Source organism: Euphorbia lathyris, chromosome 4 (assembly GCF_963576675.1).
Source record: "Euphorbia lathyris chromosome 4, ddEupLath1.1, whole genome shotgun sequence".
Taxonomy (NCBI): domain Eukaryota; kingdom Viridiplantae; phylum Streptophyta; class Magnoliopsida; order Malpighiales; family Euphorbiaceae; genus Euphorbia; species Euphorbia lathyris.
The window spans coordinates 8141447-8160696 of record NC_088913.1 but is presented as its reverse complement, the minus strand read 5'-3'; the positions used below and the strand labels follow the sequence as shown (position 1 = coordinate 8160696).

The 19250-nt window shown below is 38.6% G+C and overlaps 1 pseudogene; it reads left to right on the top strand.

Moving 5' to 3' along the window:
* Positions 1-4408: 4408 nt before the first annotated feature.
* Positions 4409-8305, top strand: LOC136227296 (plasmodesmata-located protein 2-like; annotated as a pseudogene).
* Positions 8306-19250: the final 10945 nt, after the last annotated feature.

Here is a 19250-nt window from a genome sequence, read left to right as displayed (position 1 = left end):
GTTTGGATTTTTCGTTTTTGAAAGTACCGCCTAACGCCGTGGCTGACTCATCCTTGCCTATTGATGATTCTTTGAGTGATGCTCGTGCCAATCTCAGTAAGCTTGTCGCCTCTCCTCTCGACTCTTGGACTCCGACCCGTGTTGAAAGAGCTATGATTGATTTTGACCTTATGATGGGTGTGTGTGTTCATCCCTTCAAGACTGAGCCGTTGACATCCGCCAAGAACCACGTATTATTTTGCTATCAGTCCTATGTTACTGAGAAAAACGTGGCAGCAGGTCTCGCAGCTCGAGTTAGATCAAATATGGCAGAGTTAGAGGCCTACAACAAGAAGTTTAATGCTCTGGTTGATGCTGAAGAAGCGGATAGGCAACGATTAGCCAAAATTGCAGCTGTAGAGGAGCGGCTTGCGGTATTGGAGAAGGAGGTGGCTGAAGCTCGAGCGTTTAAGGAAGATATGGTTAGAGCTAGCTCCGGGTTTAGGGCTTGTTTCCCGCGGATGGAGGAAGAGTTGGGCCGTGAGAAAGATCGATTGGCCAATCATTATGATGAGATGTTGGCATGGCACAGACAGAGCGAGCAACACAGAGAGGCTGCCTCCAAACTTTCTGAGTCTTGGGCGAAATACCCGAAGCCTGATTTTTGTTTGTTTCCGTAAGGTACGTTCACGGGTTGCCTGTACTTTTCATCTTCGCTTTGAGTTTGTACGCTCATTCTTTCATTTATTTATTTGTCTAGCACAAATGGACATTGCTTTTTGAGTTGATTGCCGTTTGAGCAATTGCTAAGTCATCTATTTTTGGCCATGGCACATTTATTCTTTTATTGATGAACATTTATAGCACTTGCAAAGACACTATATAAATGTCCAGCAAAATTGCAAACGCCCAGAAAAAGAGCGCATACGCCCTGCGTGTACCTGGTTACGCCCCGCGTATTTGTGCTTCTGACCCTGAAGCGCCTTTTTGATAATGAATACGAGTGGCGTCTTTGATTTTACGCCCCGCGTATTCTCGCTCCTGGAGTACATCTTTCATGCACGTCCGGTACACGCCCTGCGTCTTTGGGGCACGCCCCGCGTGTTCGTGCTCCTGGAGCTGTCTTTTACACACGTCTGGTTTATGCCCCGCGTATTGTCAAACACGCCCTGCATGTTGGTGCTCCTGAACCTAAAACGCCTTATTGATGTATTTTACACGTGGCGTCTCTTGTGTTAAGCTTCACGTAGGAAGGTACGCCCCGCGTATGAGAATGCACGCCCCGCGTGTTCGTGCTCCTGTAGCATATCTTATATGTACGTCTAGTGCACGTCCTGCGTATAGGGGGAGCGCCCTGCGTGTGAGAATGTACGTCCCGCGTGTTGTCAAACACGTCCTGCGTGTTGGTGCTCCTGAACCTAAAACGCCTTATTGATGTATTTTACGCATGGCGTCTGTGGTGTGCGCCGCGCGTAGTTGAGCCTCTTCTACGTCTTGCGGGCTGGCTGCTACATTAATTATGTCCCACATACTTTGGAAATATTTCTTCAAGTATTTGCCGTTGATGTATCTTCTGTGTGGTTCTCCGCCCAAACTCTTCAACCAATACGCGTTCCCGGGGAGCACCTTGTGGATTTGAAATGGTCCTTCCCAGTTGGGCGACCACTTTCCAAGCTCACGGTCCTTCGTCCCGATTGGTAGGATTTGCTTCCACACTAGCTCGCCTTCTCTGAAGTTTTTCTTTTTTACTTTCTTGTTGTACACGTCTTCCACTTTCTTCTTTTGGATCATCATGCAATCGAGCGCTTTCTGCCTTTCGTAGTCCAAATCTTCTAGTTCCATGGTCATGGCTTGTATATAATTGTCTGGCTCCAAGTCATTCTGACGCATTACTCGCAGTGAAGGCACGATGACTTCTAATGGTATTACTGCATCATGACCAAATGTTAGAAAAAATGGACTCACTCCGGTCGCTCGTGTTTTAGACGTTCGCATGGCCCACAGTGTTTCTGAGAGAACTTTGTGCCATTCTCTAGGATTGTCCTCTAACATCTTTTCCAAGATTTGAATTAGAATTTTGTTGGATGCTTCGGCTTGACCATTCGCTTGTGCATAAAATGGGGTGGAATGAATCAACTTAATTCCGTACTCTTCTACGAACTCGTTCATATCTTCGCCTGTGAACATGGTCCCCTGATCCGTGGTGATGGATTCTGGGATTCCGAATCTATGAATCAAGTTCTCTTTGATGAATCGGATCACTTGTGTTTGGCCGACTTGTTTCATTGGTGCTTCTTCCACCCATTTGGAAAAGTAATCTGTGGCAACTATGATGAAACAATGCCCTTTTGATGAAGCTGGGAGGTAACTTCCTACTTCTTCCCACTAATCCACGTTCTCCACCACATTGAGTAACCGCTCCACTTTGAGTTCCACGATGAAATTGATTTTCACGCTTTCTATTTTTCCTGCTTTTCAATTGGCTCAAAAATACACGTTAAAATATTAATTGGCTATTGGTTCCCCTAAGTTTACTTCAAGTTTCCCCTGATGTCCACTTTGGAAAAATATACTTAAGCGTAGCCAATTAATATATTAAAAATAATTCAAAGCCAAAAATTATTTATGGTGCAAACAGTTGCTCCCCACAAGCATGGATTTGAGAAACGAAAATTTATGCTTGGTCCCTAACAAAAATAATCTTTTAAACTCCATAAAATTTAAAATGTTTAAAATAACATAAAGTAAAATAAAACATGATAAAATTAAGAAATTTAATTGAAATAAAACTTTAAAAAGAAAACTGATAAAAACGAAAAGTAAAAAGTTAAGCTATTAATGCAATAGAATAGAAGTCTTTCAATTTAAATAGATCTAAACCTAAGATTAAAAATAAATGAAGAAAATAATAAAAGGATAAAATTGCAGCAGAACAAAAATTTAAAGTTTTAAATGGACTAGGAAACCATAATGCAAAAGAAACCTTAATAAACACAAACTCTATATACCGCATAAAAAACCAACTTGAAAATAATTAAATATTTTCAATAGCAACTCATTGAAGAGAAAGCGGTGCAGTAGAGAATTGAGTTTTGTTTACCTACCTTACCTTGAGAGCTTCAACATGAAGTTTGATCCACCTGCCTCGCTCTCACTGCTGCTGCTTTTATTCTTCTTCCATCTCCAAATTAAGTCTGCAATTGCCGCACCGATTGCTGCCCCTTTTACAGCTTTAAGAACCCTCATGGAGGTAAGGATCAAATCCTGAAAACTTGTAGAAGCAATTGAAGTTGTAAACCGTTTGATCGAACTGGAGCCGAATGATGATGATGGCCGTTGCTGAAACCTCAAATTTTCAGCTACAGCAGAGATGGCGGGTCTGAATCAGGGACTTCGTTGAATGATGTGATGAAAAAGAAAAAGGAGGCAGAGAAAAAGTTTGAGGGAAATCTGTCCTGAAGAATCATCTGTACTGAGAGTTTATATTTGATAACATGTTTTGCAACAAAGTTCTTCTCGAAGAGGGTCATCTCCCCTCATTCTAAGTTTACAACATTGAACTCTCTGTTATCATGTTCTTTTTTTTTAATACTGATGATGTTGTATTTCCAGATTCTGTCTTCAAAAATCATCGACGTTGTTCCGTCTGTTGGACTTGGATTGCTGCTTCTTGACAAAGCGTCTTTGGGCAAGTTCAATCGCCGAATTAACAAATGGAAAAGAAGGCTGATGTTTGATGCCGGAAGAATGGAGCTCATCTCCACAGTGCTTGTAAGCCTTCACAGTGGTCGTCTTCTTTCAAGCTAGAAGATCTTGAAATCGATTTCACTGAGTAGTGGAATTTGACGGTAAAGGACCACATGTCCCTTTCTTTTCTTTTCTTTCTTTTTGTGTTCTCTTTTAATGCTCACTTGTGTCGCACCTCTTGTGTCGCGCTTGAAGATAAAGCGACACAACAGAGTAACTAGTGTCGCGCGTTCTATAAACGCGACACAACTAAGTATTCTGTGTCATCACTTATGTCATGCTTGAAGAGCGTGTGTCACAAACGAGTTACTTCTTGTATCGCGTGTCTTACAGTGTGACACAAGAACAAGCTTGTGACGCGCCTTTACCAAAGCAACACAAGAAGTGTTTTATCTTTGTGACACGCTTTTATAAAAGCGACACAAGGAGTATGTTATCTTTGTGTCGCTCCTTTTTAAAAGCGCGACACAACTAATACGAACTACTATTTGGAACGACCTAATTAAGCTTAATTCAAATAATTAGGTACATGATTAAAACATTGAGGCGTCTAATTGACAGGAGACAAGGTAAACAAGTTCAGATTCCTAAGTATATAAATCAATCGGAGACTAAATCATAAAACGGGAAGGGGTTAGCAGGGATTAAACCTGAATAAACAAAATAAGGGGGATTAAAAGAATAAAAAGCCTATCATATATTCTTAATTAGGTTAGGATCATTTGGCAGCCCCCAGCCTCCTGTTTCATTCGAGACTCTTCTCTTCCTCCTCATCCTTCCACATCATGAATCAATCAAGAGCTTTCAAGCTCTCGTCCATGGCTTTCGGAAGTCCGGCCGCCTTTTTTTCTCCCATCTCTCTCTTTGAAGCTTTCGTCCATGAGCTTTCAAGTTTCACTCAAACCTCGATCACTTCTTGCCGCTCAAATCATGCGATTGGCTTCCTTATCGTTGTCGGAACTTCCAATTTATTTTTCGCCGGTTCTTTTCTCCGGTAATCTCTTGAGAATCGCTGGCTTGAGTCAACCGATTCGGTGACGGAGTTCTCTTGACTTTCCGATTGTTAAGGCTGCGGCTGCTGATGCCGAAGGGTAAGACTTGCATATTCTTTTCTGAATTTAAAAGAAAAAAAATGGAAAAATAATGGCTGCTGATGCTGGGTTTACTCAAGTTTCAGGTATGGAAATGTTGTTCAACACTTGTGGAGCTACCAATATAGCAGGAAGTGGGTTTGAGGAGAGGAGGGATACTGCTTTCTCTGTGTTGTAAAACGGTGTCGTTAGTGGGCATGGATTTTATACTACTAGCTATCAAGCTGTGTATGTTTTGGGGCAGTGTGAAGGTGATGTTGGGGATTCAGATTGTGGTGAATGTGTTAAAAGTGCTGTGCAAAGAGCTCAGGTTGAATCTGGTAACTCTATTTCTGGCCAAATCTATCTGCATAAGTGCTTTATTCGTTACAATTATTATCCAAATGGGGTCCCTAGAAGATCATCATCCTCATCATCTTCTCATTCATCTTCTTCTTCAGGTAAATCTTGAAGGAGTTGTTTTTCCTTTTCCATAGATAAACTTTTGTTGATTTGTTTGATGACTGGCAAGTTTTATTGGGAAATTGAATTAAATCTGTTGGTCACTTTCTTTCTGTCAATAGAGATTGATTGGCCAAATTGAATATAAAAAAAGTAATCATTTTTCTATTGTTTGTGTTTAAGTAATGTGCAATTAATATGGAATTAAATTTGGTGTGATGTAGGGACAGGGCAGAATACAGGTGCAGCTGAAGTTGGAATTAAAAATATGGAATTAAAACATTTAAATTTGTTTTTCCTTTTCTATTATATTAGGAGGTGCAGCTGAAGTTGGATTCTTGATTATTTGCTTGCTCTTTGCAAGAGGTTTGATGAAGAAACATGATGGTATGCTAATCAGATTGGATGTAATCTTTTTTTTGTTTTTTTAAATGTTTTAGGCTTAATACATGGTATCATATCTTATTCAGATTATCCGATTAGCCTCCGTAGATACTTCATTAGTCTCGTGAACTTACTTACGATGGACTATTACTTAAAGTGACTTATTAATTAACCTCCTCAGACTTGAAATTGAAGCTGAATTTTCACCCTTTAAGCGTTGTTTTTAAAGATGTGATATCAGTGCTATATATGTGTTATAATTTGAATTTGCGGGTGCAGACATGTAGAGCCTTCTAAAATCTTTGGCGAGAGATTTCCTGCACTGGTTACATATTTCTTCTTCTTTACGTGGTAAGATATCATATACATTTGAGTTGCAGGCAAATATTATCATTTTGTTTGCAGATCCAATTTTGAGGCTAATCTACCACCCTAGCAGATGCTAAAAATCCATTAACCTCTGCCTTGTATTTGATTTAAGGAATAACTGATTGGTTTGTGTTTCCTGTACAGGTACTTCTTAAATGTCATCTTCAACATACTCAATAAAAAAGTCTACAATTATTTCCCATATCCATAGTATGTGGATTTTCTCCTTTTAGATCAATTATGGATTCATCTTATTAGTACATAATCTATTGTATACTGCACTATGGTCATTCCTGGTGCTTTTGAAATTTATTACTTTATCTCATAATTGCTAGTCTGCTCTTTCTTCAGTTTTGTTTCTGTTGTACATCTCCTGGTTGGAGGGGTATATTGCCTTGTTTCTTGGTCTGTGGGTCTTCCCAAACATGCATTAAGTTTCAGTGGCTTCAATTTCTATATTTACGCAACAATGTTCAGTAAATTTGGATCAATTTCCATACAGTTTTAGTGCTAGTTGCACATGCACAGAGTATAACACACACGTACATACAACTGCACTCTTCAGGTTTCCTTAATGCCTAGAACACTTGGATGTAAGAAGAGTATGGTTGTGAAATTTAGTTGTTCATATCAGAAGTAGATTTTCCTGCTTTCTCTAAAATAAAGATTAGATGTTCGTGTTATATTTTAGGATGACGAATGTATTGTACTAAAATCCTGTGTACACTTGAGGCATTCCATACAAGTTCTTAATGGAGACACTTCATGGGAGAACTTGTCATATTGATATTATGACTGACCGTGAATTTAGTTCATTTCCTTCACGTAATGAATGTGATTGGTGCACATATGAACCCCGGCCTCGTGCCTCCCTTATATTGCTCTGTAAACAACTCAGTTTTGACTCTGCCATTGCTTTTTCAATTTTCTAGTTTCAACAGAACTATGGCATACAGAAACACATAGATAGTTTTCAATATGTCAATTGTATTTGTGTTTCTTCATATTTCAAGCTGGGTTCAGCAGCTTTGCTCTTTATATTGTGGAGTTGCTTTCTTAGTCTGACTTCAATTAATTTTGGTCATTGACAATGACTAATTGCTAAACCATATATACATATTATTCTAAATATAGATATTTGACTTGTTGAAAAACCTTTTCTTGATCATACTTGACTAGTTTTGAATATGTGGTCCTTATTCATCAATGAGGTGAATAATTAAATGTCCATAATTCTATTGTGTGGCTTTTAATACAGGGCAAAATCTACAGATTTTGCAAATGAAGAAGACGAAAGCAAGAAGAAGAAGAAACTGAAGAGTCCAAAAGAAAGAATCCTATCAAGTACAAATAATTAAAGAAGGCTTTAAGTCTTTACGTAACCCTTTGGTATTCCAAGGGTATTTCAAACCTTTTCCCACAAGAGTATTCTAGAAGCAGCCCATGCTAATAGAATGCACCACACCTCATGTGAACCTAAGCCCGAATCAATCACAGCCATCCATCACAAGGCTTATTGATCAACGGCTAGGATTGAAACATTTGTCTTTGTCCTTGTAGTACTTTTTACTTGTTGAGCACACCTAGCAATAGATTAAATATGTAATTAGTACCTATGTATTCCTTTAATGAGAAATCAAAGTTATTGAGACTTTACCTCATTCAATATTCTTATTGAATATTCATAGCTTTCGACTTTCAGGCATTATTTGGCTAACTCTTAACCTTCTGTCTCCTTTACATGTAGATGTTCCAAGAATCAGGTAGCTGATTTTCAGAGCTTGAGCCTTGAAGATATAAGGCATTCATTTGATTCTGCAAGAGGATTACATAATACATAACCTTTTAATGAGAGCTTGGTACTCCTATAACAAAGACACATATGATGCTGATGTGCTCTCCATGGACGGTTTTAATGACTCTTTATTAGAGTTCATTGTGCGAGAAACAGAAATAATTACATGCAAAGGTAAGTCGTCTATAACAGAAAATTGTGGACTATCATAAAAAGTGATTTTGTAAAGATGCATGATCTCTCTTTCTTTTCAAATTAGATGGGTCATTATGGGAATCCAGAGGAACACCCTTTCTTCCCCGAACATTTACCTGATTCGATGATTCCCCCCTTGCAGAACCAACATGTGAGGATCTTATACAGCTATACACCTAAACAGTTGCAGCAAGCATCTGTTTGACCTAATTTAAGCTGATGATTGACTTCTTTAATAAATTCAGGCACTTACATTAGATAATGGGATGAATTGAAATGCTCTTAGAGGAAGTTATCATGCCTATGACTCTAGTTGCCATTAATGAAATTGTGATTCCACTAAGAATTACCTATCTCTTTTAGATGGGTGTCCTATATTAGTTCATCAGCATCAGCACTAAGGATTGATCTTTTCTTGCAATATAGTAGTTTCCTTCACCTTATCCAAACAGACTATTAATCGCATAGTTCAGAAAGAGTCAAATTATATTCCTATTATCTTTCATTAGGAGACAACTTAACATCCTAGGATCACATGTATTAATTTTCTTGTTCCTTGTGGTGGACATGCAAAAACCATCAAACCATACAAGAGAAAATTGGTTGTTACATTTGATAAGCCTAGCATTATTAGGTACCAATACCTTATTAGCATCAGATAATGTATAACATTCAGAATGCCTTATTAGCTATTTTAAGTGTTTTAAGCATGTTTAACTAATATGAAATAATTATAATTCAACTTTTGATGGTTTGTGTAGTGAACTTTTGACAATAGACATTTCTAAGAGTGCTTTCTTATTTTTATTATTTATTTTGAGCAGGTTTTTTGTGTTGCCTCTGTTTAAATTTTCCTCGTGTGTAGAACTTTTCCTTATGTTTTTGTTTAAATTTTCCTCGTGTGTAGAATTTTTATGCTATCATAGCTCTCTTCAATCCAAATTTTTATTTATTTTATTATTTTCAATTTTGATTATAAAATTTTATGCTAGATGCTGGAAAATTTTATAATTTTTTTTTTAAAATATCAATATTTTGCGTCGCACATGAGGAAGGAGCAATACAAAGTGTACCAGATTAATCGGGGAGCTTGTGTCGCGCACTCTTGGAGCGCGTCACAAGAATTATCATATGTTGTGTCGCACACTCTAGAAGCGCGTCACAAGAGTTATCGCTCTATTGTATCGCGCGCGTGACAAGTGCGACACAACAAATGGGTAGCTTGTGTCGCTCTCCAGAGCGATGCAAAGTTCTTGTGTCGCACCCCTGTTGTGTCGCACAATAGTGCGACACAACAACCTGAAAAAGTGCGACACAAGTAAGCATTTCTGTACTAGTGATCCATTGCTTTCTTGTATTTTGAAATTTCATGCTTTGGCAGTGGATCATCTCTTTGTTGCTTTTTATCTTCCGTAAAGATCGCATTCGTTTCTCTGTTGCCGCTGTGAATCTTCTTATTTCTGATAAAAGGAGGTGTTGTGTACACTTTCTTTTCTTTTCCAATTTAAGATGACTCCGTGATTTTGCTTTTGATGGTGGACCATGTTGCAGAAACTCAAACCATCGGCAATCAATTATGTTTGGCCAAAGATCCCCGACTTTGCTTTATTATCGGCTTTCATTCGATTTTCAGCTTCAGTGGCAAGCAAAAAGAAACATGATACTTGGCTTTGTTGCATTATTTCCCCCTTTTTTTCGGTGTAAAGAGTTATACTCAGTACTTTTCCTTTTGATAATATGCAGATTAAAGAATGATTTTATCTGTTGCATCTTGATGAATCGTGATCGTGATTTTTGACGAAGTCGTCCCTGGGGCTGCTGTGTATATTATCACATATACATGTACAGTCCCTATTGTGACAAGAAAGCTTGCTAGTATCCAAAATTAGAGGACAGATCAATCATTGATCGAGTCCTTTAATAATGGTGCTATCAAGTTGTACGTGCATCACCAACTCTTGTTGACAAAGTTTCCATCATTCGGCGTTGGATTAGAGCTCTTGAATGTAAGTCCATAACCAGTCCCTGTCCCCATGAAGGGTTTGTCGGTGCCAAGAAGTAGAGGCCTCTGAACATAAGTGCACAACCGGTACCTATCATGACAACAAGTTTCCTGGTGAGAAGGATTAGAGGCCGGATCAGTTAACTGATCGGTTTCCTCTTAGTTAACTGATCGGTTTCCTCTAATCACAGTGCTACCAAGTTGTTCGTGTTGCACTACCAATTATTGTTGATGAAGATTCCATCATTCAGTCTACTTGCATGTTGGATTGGAGTATGAACAAAGTTGTTAATGATATTGCTGTTGTGGACATCAGTGCACTACCAATCCATTATTCTGATGACGGGTTTGCTGGTGCCAAGGAGTAGAGGCTGAATCAATCAATTTAATGGAGAAATAGAACTTGTCAATGAAGCTGTTGTAGACATCAGTGCACTACCAATCCCTACGCTGATGATGGGCTTGCCGTTGCCAAGGAGTAGAGCCTGAACCAATCAATTCAATGGAGAAAATCAACATGATTCCATCACATGAAAGGTAAATTCTCCTCAGAGAGATTTATTTGTTAGATAGACTTGATAGACATTGCTTGATGAATAAATTGCGGCCTTGAGGCCTGCTACTATTTTATTGCAAACAGAATAGCGGCTATAAGCCAGCTTTACAATTTTCAAAGTGAAATTGCTTTGCGTTACATCAAATATATATTGCCTATATCCTATGGTTGATGCTCCCTCAGTTCCCAAAGAGTGGGATAAAATTTCTTGAGGTACTTTCCATTGATGAACCTCTTATGTGGCTCCCCTTGCAAGCTGGCTAACCAATAAGAGTTTCCTTTTAGAACTTGGAAGACTTTGAATGGTCCTTCCCAATTTGGAGACCATTTTCCATATGCTCTATCTTTAGTCCCAACTGGTAAGATGAGTTTCCAAACCATGTCTCCTTCTTCAAAGGTCTTTTTCTTCACTCTCTTATTGTATGCTTTGGTTACATTCTTTTTCTGGGCGATCATTCGATCAAGTGCTTGCATTCTAGCTTCATCAGATCCTTCAAGTTCCATCATCATAGCTTATGTGTATTCTGCTGGAGTGAGTTCATTTTGTCTGGCTACTCTGAGGGGCGGCACTACTACCTCCATAGGAAGCACGACATCATGTCCATATGTTAATGAGAAAGGACTGACGCCTGTGGCACTCCTTTTTGATGTTCTGTATGCCCATAAAGTTTCTGAAAGTAAGACGTGCCATTCCCTAGGGTTATCTTCGATCATCTTTTCAAGGATGTTGATGAGAACTTTGTTGGAGGCCTCAGCTTGACCATTAGCTTGTGGATAATGAGGAGTAGAGTGCAACAACTTGATTCCGTAATCTTCCATGAAGTCCTTCATGTCATCTCCGGTGAACATGGTTCCTTGGTCTGTGGTAATTGACTGAGGGATCCCGTACCTATGAATGATGTTCTCCTTGATGAACTTCACAACATCTCTCTGGTCCACTTTCTTCATTGGTAAAGCCTCTACCCATTTTGTGAAGTAGTCTGTTGCCACGATCATAAAGTTGTGCCCTTTTAATGATGCAGGATAAATTTTCCCTATCAAATCAATTGCCCATCCTCTGAAGGGCCATGGTTTGACAACTGCGTACATCTCATCTGCAGGAACTCTTTGAATCTGCCCATATCGTTGACATTGTCGGCATCCTTTTGCATAAGACATACAATCCTTCAGCATAGATGGCCAGAAGTATCCATGTCTCCTTATGAGCCATTTCATCTTGATGCCTGCCTGGTGAGCTCCACATACTCCTTCGTGGACTTGTTTCATAACTTCCATGCTGTCTGGAAATCCTAAGCATTTCAGTAAAAGTCCATCTACATTTTTGCGGTACAAGTCACCTTCCATCAATAAGAAGTTCAATGCTCTAATCTTGAGGGAATAAGGTACTCGTCTTCCTGGGTTCGACAAATACTCCTTGATGGGACTCCTCTAGTCACTAGCTAGATTGACATCTGTATTGAATGTCTCCACTTGAATTCCCCTCTCCATGATGGAAGGATGTCTGTGCTTCTTGATCATTATCAATTTATGGGTGAGTTCTTCTGACATTTTCAAACCAGAGGCTATTTGAGCTAGCTCATTAGCCTCCCAGTTCATCTCTATTGGAACATGAAGAAAGGAGAAGTCATTGAATTCCTGCAGTAGTTGAACAACGGCTGTATAATATGGAGCCAAGTTGAGGCTAGTGCATTTGTATTCTCCTGATAGTTGCCTCAGCACGAGTTGGGAATCCCCTTGGATCAAGACTTCATCTGCTCCTAACTCCCTGAAGATCTCTAGGCCAATGACCGCAGCTTCATATTCAGCCTAATTGTTTGTACATTTGAAATCCAAGTTGAAAGACATTGTTGTTTTGGTTCCCATAGGGGATATAATGACTACTCCTGCTCCTGCAGATGTCTCGGTGCTAGATCCATCAAATTTCAAAATCCAACGAGATTTTTCAACACTGAAGATTGGTAGATCTTGATCTATTTCATCCTTCACATCAAGTCAAGGGTGATCTGCAAGGAAATCTGCAAGTGCTTGCCCCTTCACTGATTTTTGAGGATAGTACACCAGAGTAAACTCTGCCAAAGCCAGCGACCACTTTCCAATCCTCCCGGTTGTGAGCGGCTTATTCAACATGTACTTGATCAAGTCAGTCTGAGATACCACCAACACCCTTGCCCCAATCATATAATGCCGCAGTTTGGTACAAGCAAAATACAATGTAAGACAGAGTTTCTCGATTGGTGAATATTTTACCTCAGTTGCATTCAAGAATCTACTCAAATAATATATTGCCTGCTCATATCCTTTGGAATTGTTTTGTGCTAACAAGCATCCAATGGAATCATGAGCGGAAGATAGATAAAGTTTCAGAGGTACACCTGGCCTTGGCGGCATAAGTACAGGAGGTTTGCATAGATACTATTTGATACTCTGGAAGGCTTGCTGATGGTGTTCCTCCCATTTGAATTCATCTTCCTTCTTTAACCGCATCAAATCAGAAAATGTCTTAGATTTTCCAGCCAAGTTAGAGATGAACCTCCTGAGATAATTCACTTGCCCCAAGAACCGCTGAAGCTCCTTTTTTGTTTGAGGGGAGTTGGACTCCATGATCGCCTTGGCTTTGTTCTGATCTATCTCCACGCCTCTTTGGTGCACCAGGAACCCGAGGAAGTTTCCAACTTTCAGCCAAACGCACACTTGAGGGGATTAAGTTTCAGTTGATGCTCCATCATCCTTTGAAAACCACATCTCAAGTGATCTATGTGCTCTATTTCTTTTTTGGACTTTATGACGATGTCATCAATGTAAACCTCAAGATTTTTTCCAACCATATCATGGAAAATAGCATTCATGGCTTTTTGGTAGGTAGCACCTGCATTCTTCAATCCAAAAGGCATGACCAGCCACTCAAATGTCCCAATAGCACCTGGACATCGAAAGGCGGTCTTTGAAGTATCTTCTTCAGCAATGGCAATTTGATTATATCCTGCCACACAATCTAAAAAAGATAAAAGCTCATTGTTAGCTACTGCATCCACCAACATGTCTTCCATGAGCATCACATACACATCCTTCGGAGTTGCTGTATTAAGGTCTCTGAAGTCCACACAAACTCGTAGCTTGCCATTCTTCTTTACCACCGGTACAACATTAGATAACCATTGAGCATACCTGATGGGTCTTATGAATCCAGCTTTCAGTAACTTTTCAATATCTTCCTTCACCTTCAATTCTACCTCTTTGGACATTCTTCTGGGAGGTTGTTTATAAGGTTTGAATTCTGGCTTCATTGGCAGACGATGCTCCACCAACTTTCTACTAAGTCTAGGCATCTTATGATACTCCCACGCAAAGTAATCCTTATACTCTTGCAACAATGCAATGAGTCTCTTTTTGATGTGTGGATCCAAAAGACTACTGATGTATGTACATCTTGGGTTCTCAGAAGTTCCCAAGTTCACTTCCTCCAATGGATCTCTGGCTAATGATCTATCATCCTCTAGTGGTGAAGGAGCTGGTTTCAACTCATCTATCTGGATGACGTTTTCACTTTCTTCTTCTAGAGGCTCTTCTTCATAGATTACTTCAGCACCCAGGGCCTCCAGACCTTCTTCCTTCTGCAATTCCTCCAACACTTGCTGCACTTGGGCTTTTTCTATGGCAGCGGCAGCTACTACTATTTCTTTCTCATTATGCTTACTAATCATCGATTTCTTCGATGATCGGTTCTCCCAACGCTCCCCAAGCTTTGGATGGAACGATGGCTGATGGTTGGAGGATAGCTTTCTCTTTGTTCTGACATTGCTTCTTCCAGGTGATACTTTTGGGTCCTCCTCTCTTGCTTTCACCTCTGAACTCTATTGGACCCACAGCTCCATCATAGTACCTTGCCTCCACGGAATCAGCTTGAGTTGTAAATGGTTTCCCATCTGCCCAGACAACTTCTACTTCATTTCCTTTCCAAAAAAGCAAGAATTGATGGAGTGAGGACGGCACACACCAATTGGCATGAATCCAGTCTCTCCCTAGCAAGATTTGATAGTTTGCTGTTGAATCAAATCGGAAGAATGTTGCCATAGATGTGTTGCTTCCCACAGTAATATCTACTGGTAGAACTCCTAAGGTTTTGGTGGTTTCCCCTGTGAAAGCTGACACCATAACCTCTGTGGCGATTAGATCTTCTATTGACTTCCCCAAGGTCTTCATCATCCTAAATGGCATGATATTCACTGCAGAGCCATTATCGATCAGCACTTTTGATACTGGCTTGCCATTTAGATGTGCCTTGATGTAAAGAGGCCTGATATGTTTGGTCATGCTATCTGCAGGTTTCTCAAAAACCACTCTTTTTGGTTCTCCTGGGCCACTCGATTGAATTGAGACCCCACTGGTGAATGAATCTCTCTTCTCAGGAATAGGTGAACTATTCCCCTCTTCAGCATGATGATCCCTTGAATTTCCTAGGAAATCTGCTGGCAATATCACTGATGCTGTTGCACATTTGATAGGTATCACCATGTCACCTATTCGCACATTTTGAATGATTTCCTCTGGCTCCTCCTCTGAAACTATTGGTTCTGTCTCATCAGCTTTCACTTCTTCTTTTTCCAACGGTTCCCCTACTTCATCTTTCTCATCATGGTGTCTTTCAATAGCTGCCCTCTTACGTTGCATCCTTCTCTTCTGTGTTCTTGTAAGAGGTTGGGGGAACTTTTTATGGCGTACCACATGCCACTTACCAGAAGTTTCTGCTTGAGGCACCACAAAACGAGGTCTCCTCTGATTGGCAGTTGGGGAATACTTCTCTCGGTGAAATTCACTTCCTAGAGGTTTTTGATTCCTCTCAGTCTGAAATCTTCTTTCATAATGATTCCCCCCGATGCTCTTCACTTCTACTCGAATTTTTGACTTCTGACCCCCTTGCTCCCTGATGTTAGCTTTGAGTTCATCAGGACCTCTGAGATACTCCTTAGGGATCCAAGTATGGTAACTTCTGCCTTTCTCCTTCTTGGACTCTGTAAGTCTCAAACGAAGGTCTTCTTTCTTCCGGTTGCGGACATCTCGCATATCTACTTCCACCATGTTCATAGTTACCACCGGTGGAAAAGGATCTTCATCAACCAACATTGCTTCTTTCTTCTCTGGGAACTTAAGAGTTCCCTTGTTGATTCTTTCCTGAACTGCATTCTTGACTCCCCAATAATTGTTGGTTGCATGATTCCAGGAATCATGATACTTGCAATATGCCTTCCCTTTGGTTTCCTCTTTTGTTGGCAATTTATGACCTGCAGGCAAAGTAATAAACTTCTCCTTTAAAAGAAAGTCAAAAAGAGCATCACTCTTGGACAGATCAAAGATGAATTGCGGAGGTTTATTATTGAAAGATTTTTTTGCTGCATCATGTCCTCCGGTGGAGTGTAGTAAGGGGAAAACATGAGTCCCTGTACTTTTAAGATCTACCACTGCAACCTCATGGTATATTTCTTGGCAATAAGTTCCCATGGCACTCTTCTTTCTATGACTCTCTTCCCTCAATAGATCTTCGTACTGTGTCACCTTGGCAGCTAACTCATAAAAGTCTCTGAACTCCATTCCTTGGAACTTCTTCCTCAGCTCGATGTCAAGTCCCCTCTGGGCCATCTTCACGTATTCCACCTCCGGGAGATAGACATTGCATATGTTCCTCATCTTTTTGAAACGAGAAATGAAATGGTCTGCTCTTTCACCTCCCTTTTGAGTAAGCCTAGAAAGTTCTGCAACACATACTTCTGGCTCTGCTCGGAAGAATTGAGTGTGAAACTGCCTCTTCATATCTTGCCAACCATGGATGGAGTCCTTACGGAGAGTAGCATACCAAGTGAAGGCTGGTCCCATCAGAGAATTTGGGAAGAGCCTCAACTTGAGATGGTTGAAGTTAGGCTAGTTGGCAAGTTCCCCACATTGGATCGTGAACCTTGCTACGTGCTCCAAAGTCGACAAGCCATCTTCCCCAGAGAATAGGGAGAAGTCAGGTACTCTGTATCCCCTTGGGTAAGGATTCTCCATGTCAATCGCATAAGGGTAAGGCTTGTGGAACTCAGGACGGCCAACTTGACAAAGGCCAAGCCCATACAGCTCTTGGACAACTTCTCTCACAGCCTCCATATTGAATGCTGGAACTTGTTGAGGCATGCCATTCTGATGGTGACCGTAAGGCATATGAAGAAATCCAATGTTCCTTCCATTGCCTCTATAGTTGCCCCCCATGTCCCCAGTGATATGGTGGCCTCCTGCCTCCTCATGATATGAAGTTGTGTGGGAGGTAGGATTAGTGTTTCCAAAATATTGAGAAACAGGTGACTTACCAGTATTTTATCGGCCTGCTGAACTAGCTGCCTTCTGCAAGACAACTTCATCCCTCAAGGGTGGAATTTGATACTTCTCAGCGCCGGACACCCCACGTCTCTCGTTGGACTCTGGGGAACCTTGAGGAACATGGTTTTCTCCATTCTTGATTACCCCTGGTTCTGATAGCTTCTGGAGTATTTTATCCATCTTCGAATCCATATCACTCCGCAGAGCTTCCATATTCTTCTGGAGTATTTTCTCCATTCTTGATTACCCCTGGTTCTGATAGCTTTAGGTGAATTTTCTTTTAATTAAGGTTTACTACGTAAATCAAAATTTGAAATTATGATCTATAATTTAAGCAATTTGAGATCTTTAAGCACTTAATTGAATCTTAATTGGTAAATATTCAAATTTTTTGTTACTTCCTTTGTTGCTTTCTTTTTCTTGTCATAGTGTGCAATGTTATTAATAAATGGGTAGGGCCGGTCCTGACAATTTATGGCATCTTGACGAAAAGATAATAAAAAAAATATATGTAAAAGTTAAAATATATTTTAATAAATAATAAACAAACAAGTATTTCATTAACAATTGTACAGTATGCATTATTACATTCGCCAAATATTCATTTATTTATTAAAACTCAAAAAGATGTTTCACAATTTTTTTAGATAATATCTATCAGGGCTGTACAATGAATAATTTTGTGGTATTTGGAACCCAACCCACTGAAACAAATATTTCATGGATTGATTGTTAAAACCAACCCAACCCATCAAATATTCAAATTAAAAGAATTGGATTGGGTTGGGTTGGATTGAATATTAATTCAAATAATTCAAAATGACAACTATATATGAAAAAACTATAACTTTGAGAATATTAATTATTATATCAACTAAAACAATACTTGTAACTTAAAAAAAATATTAAAAAACTATTTTAATTCTTAATAAACTTAACTAAAATATTAATTAAAATAATAACTCCAAATTTTTCAAAAAAAAAACCTATAAATTTGTTCACTTGAATTTTTGAAATTCTAGAGTTTTTAAAATTCTAGAAAATTTTGGAATTTTGGAATTTTTGAAATTCTAAAATATCGTTAATAAGAGGCTTAGGTTTCTTCTTTGTTATAATTAAAATTCCGAATCTGTTTTACAAAAGTTTATCATTTATTGGGATAAGGTTCGACCTATCCGCGGATTCGATACAAAAATATCAATAACGTTGATAGGTATGAGAAATTTTATCTATAAAGTTGACAGTTATGACCAATTTTATTTATAACGTTGATTAGTTTGTTCAATTTAATATATTATTAAGAAACACAGATATTTTGTTTTTAATTTTCAATTTCAATTGCATATTAATTGATTCTAATTTTCAATTTTGTATGCTTTCGTGTTTTTTTTTGTTTTACCATTTTTTTTTTGTTTTTTTCGTTTTACTGTTTTTTCTATTTTTCTTGTTTTTCCATTTTTTTCGTTTTTCGCGACTTTCACATTTTGTTTCACATTTTTCTAACTTTTTAGTTTTTCTCATTTTTTATGTTTTTAAAATAAATAAAGTTTCCGTTTGTACATACTTTAAATTACAATTTGTTATTTAACATTCTTAATTTAATATATAAATTATAATAATATTTTGTAATAAACTTGTTTTTTAAATGGAAAATAAGAGAATAAAAAAATACATGCAAATATTTGAATAAAACTTCAACCCAACCCAACCCAACCCAATCAATCAATTCCTTACATGGGTTGGATTTCAATCCAACCCATAGATTAAACCATTAACTTGAAAATATATGGATTGGGTTGGGTTGGATTGGTTATATTTGATGGGTTGGTTAATTTTTGTACACCCCTAATATCTATTATTTGGACCATTTAAAGCCTAGATAATATATATTATTATATGAATATAAATATTTCTCCACATATTTATAGACCTAATTTTTTTTTGGCCCGTACAGCCCTGGACCCTAGGCTGGCACACTCCCGGCCTAGGCATAGGGACGGCCCTGATATGGGATAACAGTGGCGGAACCAATACCAGAACTTCGAAAGGACTTGACTGAGTATAATTGTTTTTTAAATAGTTATTAAATATATTTAGATTTTTTAAACCAATATTTAGAAAATTAAAATAAACACTACAAAATATAAATCGTATCATAAAATGCTAGTAAACAGTATTTATTTACGTATAGTAGTAAAGACAATTAGTTTTCTGATTTGAAAAAATTCGGATTTTCACAGTATTTATCCATCAAAACTTTAAACAATTTATTTTCTACCATTTGATCATATATTTTTTTTAAATAACCTGATCATATACTTAATTACACCAAAATCAGTAAAA